This window comes from Lampetra fluviatilis, chromosome 47, assembly GCF_964198595.1.
Source record: "Lampetra fluviatilis chromosome 47, kcLamFluv1.1, whole genome shotgun sequence".
Taxonomy (NCBI): Eukaryota; Metazoa; Chordata; class Hyperoartia; order Petromyzontiformes; family Petromyzontidae; genus Lampetra; species Lampetra fluviatilis.
The window spans coordinates 287,165-294,214 of NC_136321.1; positions in this window are offsets into that span (position 1 = coordinate 287,165).

The window sequence follows — 7,050 nt, forward strand, 5'->3', positions numbered from 1 at the left end:
GAGAAAAGTTGACAGTGAGGGCCGCCGCTTTCAGGAGCGGTGGGAATTACAATACTTCTTCACTGGAAATCGAGGCAATTGTGTTTGTCTAATTTGTAAAGAGACGGATGCCTTGTTTAAGGATTTAAATGTAAAGAGACACTACAAAACTAAACATGCTACAACATACGACAAGCTAACAGGGAGTGACCGCGCTGAAAAAGTGAAGCAACTCCGTGCTGCTCTGGCATCGCAACAGCGATTCTTCACGCGGGCCTGTGAGTCAAAGGAAAACATCACCAAAGCCAGCTACGAAGTGGCCATGTTAATAGCTAAATATGGCAAACCTTTTACTGAAGGTGCATTTATCAAAGACTGTGTCATGAAAATGGTGGAGAACATTTGCCCCGAGAAGAAGCAAGAATTTATGAATGTTTGCCTGTCACGCAACACTGTGGCACGGAGAGTTGAGGACATATCGTCAGATATTCAGAGACAACTGGGCGACAGGGGAGTGGCTTTTGATTATTTTTTATCAGCCTGCGATGAAAGCAGCGATGCATCTGACACTGCACAACTACTTATTTTTTTAAGACGGAGTTGATGACAACTTGAATGTGACAGAGGAGCTGCTTGACCTCAAAAGCCTTAATGGGCAAACCAGAGGAACAGATTTTTTCGTTTCTGTTTGTGAAGCTGTTGATGACATGAAACTACCATGGAGTAAAGTTTCTGGGACCATTACCGATGGTGCACCTGCCATGGCTGGTGAGCGAAGTGGATTGTCCACACTGATCTGCAATAAAGTCAGCGAAGAAGCAGGCAACGCTTTTAAACTTCACCGTATCATTCACCAGCAGGCTCTCTGCGCCAAACATCTCAAATTTGTCGATGTTATGAAACCTGTGGCAAAGGCAATCAATTATATTCGCTCTAAAGCTCTATACCACTGACAGTTTCAGCAGTTCTTGCGTGACATCCAGGCTGAATAAGGTGACGTAATATATCACAACGATGTGAGGTGGCTAAGTCGGGGGTCCGCACTGCAGCGATTTTTCTCTCTCAAGAGGAAATTGGACATTTTTTTGGTGATAAGGGACAACCAATGGAAGAACTGTCCGATCCTTTATTGTTGGCAAATCTGGGTTTTTTGGTTGACATAACGAAGCATCTGAATGCGCTGAATGTTAATCTTCAAGGAAAAGATGCAGTGGTGAGCCAGCTATATGCTCACATCAAGGCCTTTGGAACCAAACTGCAACTTTTCCAAATACACTTGTCCCAAACAGAGCCCTGCACCGCGCACTTCCCAGCTTTGAAAGAGGTCATTGACAGTTTCCCACAGGACAACATCGGTGCACAAATGAAGAGTTATGCAACAGCTATCGCAACTCTTTCTGTAGAATTTAACAAACGCTTTCGGGACTTTGCAGTTATTGAAAAGGACATGTTGCTTTTCTCTTTTCCCTTCTCCGTGGACCCTGATGATGCTCCTCCACAGCTGCAGCTCATTGAGCTGCAGTGTGACGATGAGTGCCGCGGAAAACACCAGCAGTGTTCTCTTGTTGACTTTTACCGGCAGCTGGACAAAAGCAAGTTTCCATAAATGCGGTCATTCGCTAAGAAAATGATGAGCATATTCGGCTCCACATATTTGTGTGAGCAAACATTCTCAGTCATGAACTTAAATAAGAAACGATTGAGGTCAAGGATGAGTGACTCCCACTTGCGTGGCATTTTACACATCTCAACCACTGCCCTCAAGCCAGACCTGGTCTCTTTACTGAAATCTATATCTCAGTATCAACCTTCTCATTAGTATCAGCAAGTTATCTGTTCCTTGATCAATCTGAAATTGAGTGTTTGAACGTTAACATCTGTCACTATTAACAGTGAAAAGTGTTGTGTCTATACCCTTTTTTTATTAAGAACAATTCAAAAAAAAAATGTTTTATTATATATTTTTTTATATATCTATGTATTTTTTTTTATTAAACAATGAAAACAACTCACTTCTCCTCACAAGCACACCAGGAATCCATGAAACATGGAGGGCGGTTAAAATGATAAGAATTCGGTCACAGAGAGGTCATAGACATCCAGATGGACAAAAGATGGATGGACGAACCTCCCAAGACATCTGGAGATGTACATGGGGGTGCAGAGCAGAGTAAATAACGGTTGCAACTCGCGTTTTCTTAACGTTTTCCGTACCGAAAAGTAGAAACTTAACAAAGAGAATTAACCAGCAAACAATAGGTTTTTTTTTGATTATTAGTAATTCCCTTATATTCACCGCATACATATTATTTAGAATTATATGTTTCCTATCTACATGACCTTCCTAACAACTAAAGAGTACGAATTCCAACAGTTAAGGAAGCGTAAGTGGAAACTTAGTTGCACTTAACCTCAGGACATTAAAAAAAATAACTCAAGAATAAATGTAACACACAGGACCACATAAATGTATTGCAAAAATCTCCTCAGCCACCTTTGTCTCCAACGGTCCGGCAAGCAAGAAGGGAGCAGAAAGGTCACAAGGGGGGGGGGGGTTTGTGCTGACATTCGAGAACATCTGTTTTTTTTCTGTTTGTTTTCTCTCGCAAGAGACGCGGAGAGAGGAGAGGGTGCTCACGTTTTGAGTTAAACACGGCCGTCTTTGTCTCCCCGCAGCACAAACAGATGGCCCATGAATGCTTGGAGGGTTAGGAAAGGTCGCGAGGAGGGGTCGCGGGGGTGTCTGCTTTTTCTCGATCTGTTTGTGTTTTGTTTCCCGCTCGCAAGGAATGCGCAGAGAGGGGAGTCACGTTTTTAAGTTAAGCACAAGCGCGCTCAGCGAACAAGCAGTCTGTCCGAGTCGCGCTCAGTCTTGCAACTCGGCTTGCGACGCAGCGTTGCGACAGGGCTCGCAAGAGAGCTGGGGCAAATCGTGCCTCGAGGAGAGATGGGACGACGAGACATCGTTAAGGTGACAGCCTGAATGAGCAGTCTGTCCGAGTCGCGCTCAGTGTTGCGACGGGGCTCGCAAGAGAGCGGGGGCAGATCGTGCCTCGAGGAGAGATGGAACGAGGAGGGGTCGTTAGAGTCGCAGAAGTCTGAGTTCAACCTGGGTCGGGGCTGGGTTTCAGCCGTGCTCCGGCTGGCGGAGCGTCGTGAGGAAACGAAACACCGATGCCGATAGCAGGTGTCGCTTCTCGCAGAACGAAGTTAAGTGCGAGTGAAGCTGGCAGCTGCACGAACAAGGGAAGCACGGAGTAGAGAGAGTGACGAGTGACGACAAGAAATCAACCTGTAAAAGGGCGGAGATCGCCAAGCGTCGACCAAGCGAGCAAAGCAGACAGCGCGAAGCAGTGGAGAAAGCCTGGTCAAACGGCTGTGAGGAAGAGGACAGCGCCATCGAATGCGCCGTGTGTTTGAGGGCACACCGACCAACGACCAGTGTGAATAGACAAGACGTCCAGAGCGACGGCGAGCATCGTGCCGACTCAACAATCAATCGAGCAGTGGAGAAGCCGGGGGCTGCCACCAAGAGAGAGAAAGCGCCATCGAATGCGCAGTGTGTTTGATACTCAGACCGACCACCACCCAGTGAGCACAGCCGCGTCGTCCAGAGCCACAAGCCAACACAGCCTGAAGCAAGGGCGAGTGTCCGTGTGAAGTTGGCAACGATCAAGGAGAGAGCCACAACACAGCACGACTCGGACGTCACCGGGCGTAACCGAGCGTCGTGCCAACTCGTCATCTAGCAGTAGAGGGAGAGAGAGCCACAACACAGCACGACTCGGACGTCACCGGGTGTCACCGAGCGTCGTGCCAACTCGTCATCTAGCAGTAGAGGGAGAGAGAGCGCAAGAGCAGCACGACTCGGACGTCACCGAGCGTCGTGCCAACTCGTCATCTAGCAGTAGAGGGAAAGAGAGCGCAAGAGCAGCACGACTCGGACGTCACCGGGCGTCACCGAGCGTCGTGCCAACTCGTCGTCCAGCAGTGGAGGGAGAGAGAGCGCAAGAGCAGCACGACTCGGACGTCACCGGGCGTCACCGAGCGTCGTGCCAACTTGTCATCTAGCAGTAGAGGGAGAGAGAGCGCAAGAGCAGCACGACTCGGACGTCACCGGGCGTCACCGAGCGTCGTGCCAACTCGTCGCGTCCAGCAGTGGAGAGAGAGAGAGCGCACAAGCAGAGACACGCCGAGCGAGGGAGCAGCAGGGGCTCGCGGCGGCCACGCCCAACCCAGAGAAAACTTCTGGACGCTGTTTGTATCCTCCCACACCACACAAGCTAACGACACAACTCCCGGCTCTAAGAATTAATTAATATTACAAGGGGGCAACGCACACACAGCACGCACACGAATAAGACTTTAAAAAAAAAATTATCTTTGCGTTTCAAAAAGGGTTGCCATTTCGAGGTGGTGCGTTCACTACCAACTGATCGTACAAAGCAGTTGCTGCCGTCGAGTTACATGAATAAGGAATGTTTTAGTCATTCATTTTCGTTAATTGCATAATCTTTCCCATTAATTTATTGACGTATACCTGCTTTCGCATACTAGAGTGTCATGTGCTTGTTTAGAATTAAAATTGCTTAACACCAACTGTTCGAGTGCTTCTTTCCAAGTCCATGCAAAACTGTCTTATTCATAAGAGCTGTTACCTGCGATGAGATATGAAAATGGAGACCTAAAATAACATAAACACACTAAGATAATCGGTAAACGTTTAATCGATGATAATCGTGTTATCCTGATTGATATAACACTGGATAAACGAAACTAAGCTTAATTATCACAACTGCTCACATTAACATAATCGCAAGCATCCGCATAAATTACTACGATTATCTCCGCGATTATCATAATCACATTATCATAATTTATGCATGTTAATACACACATTAACATAATTAATGCGATTTGCGCATTTTTCGGAAAATTATTAATTTTTATTATTTTTATCAAAATTTCATAACCCAACACATACAACAAAAGCCTAAAGCACACTAATGCACTTGGACTTATGGCACTTGTTTTATTAAACTCTTGAATAAGATTTGGTTATAACTGTTGATGTTATGTACCTGTAGATGTGACACAAACTATTGCTTTCTGAAAGATCTTGCAAAAGGCAAGGGCAAAATTCACTCATTTAAAAGTTTAATGATAACAGCCCACTTTGCATTACTTATAACTCCTGTTTAAAATGTTCATGAGGTAAAGATATTTAACTCATGGAAATTTAAGGTATTTTATACAGTTTGTTCAATGTTTTCTGACTGAATAAAAGGCAGAATTGTGTTTTTAAAGTTGTTCACGTCTGCCTGAGTGACTTATATTTGGTTACATTGTCATTTGAAAAATAAAGGTAATTGTGACAATGAAAATTGTTTTATAACAGTGTGTGTTTTCACGTAACTTTTGTGGTAAAAAAATGTCGGAAGGAACTATTGGCCCCCGGGCATCTTCACTTTATCAAATTTGGCCCTCTTTGCAAAAAGTTTGGACACCCCTGGAGTACATTGATTATATTGATGTAGTTTATATATTTTTTTTACATCTGTTTATTGTATGGTAGTAGGGTAGATGCAGTTCTTTAGCATCAATATGCTAAATTCCTCTGTTGATATGTAAACTCAGCTTATTGAAGAGTACTGTATACTGATTATTTTATCGGTTCACTATATGGTAGTAATTATATAGTGTAGCATATACCCAGTTGCTTAATGTTAATAGCTCAGCTTATTGGAGAGCATATTGAGTACATTGATTATATTGATGTGATTTTATATTTAGCTTTTTCACATCGGTTAATTGTATGGTAGTAGGGTAGTTGCAGTTCTTTAGCATCAATATGCTAAATTCCTCTTTTGACATGTAAACTTAGCTTATTGGAGAGTATATTGATTATAAAGATGTAGTTTATATTTTAGTTTTTTATCGGTTCACTATATGGTAGTCATTATATAGTGTAGTATATACCCAATTACTTAATGCTAATAGCTCAGCTTATTGGAGAATATATTGAGTACATTGATTATATTGATGTAGTTTATATTTAGCTTTTTCACATCGGTTTATTGTAGGGAAGTGGGGTAGTTGCAATTCTTTAGCGTCAATATGCTAAATTCATCTGTTGATATGTAAACTCCTTTGTCACTGCTCTCTGCTCCTCCCACCCAGCTTATAAATGTGCTGCCAAGCTTAGCAGTGGTCATTACAACGCTGTCTTTCAGACAGCTCTGTTATTCACCTGAGGACGGATGCTTGTGTTGTGGCCGAAACGTCGTGAGAATTGTATTGTTGGATTTCTATTATTTTTTTATTTCCCTTCTACGTGACTTTACCGAAAGAACCAAGAAGATGAATCCCTGCAGTCACGAAAGCTTTAAATCGAAATTTTGTTTTCACCGTTAACAAATTAATCTGGATGTATATAATTCGGGATACAAAGGATTAGTCAATCAGTCTCTTTGGCTCATATTTGCAGGTTGTTTTTTCCACTGTAGTAGCGCCCAGTTACGCCACTCGGGGCTTCACACGCAACTAGCCAAGAGGCATTTTACATGCTTTTATTTAATTCACTCTGTCTGTTGCCGTATCCTCAAGTCTTGTAACTCAATTTTAACCCACTTCCCAATGTGGTATCGACTGCAAACTTGGTATACTTATGTCATACTGATAACAATACTATATTCTATAAAAAAATATATTTTTTTACATTATTTTTTATATGTTATGTTTCGGCTTGGGTCTAATTGTCCACGCTCAACTAATGTTAGCTGTAAATCACCACGGCCCCTTACGTTAATGGCAAGCTTTGCGGCCACTTCCTGGAGTCGTGGAGTTCTGACATTACGAGTACGGTACATTTCATTAAAGCGTGCTTTTTAAAAAGTTTTTTAAAATATTACTTATTGATGACATGTTCATGTAAAAAAGACAAAGATCCCTCCTGTAGCCTTAATAGACTGTTTGGGCAAGTGCTGTTAACGAATAGCATCTATGAAGGCCCACACGGCACACGAGGGGGTGGGTGGCCAACATCACGCCCGACCGCCTATGTCTCTCCAG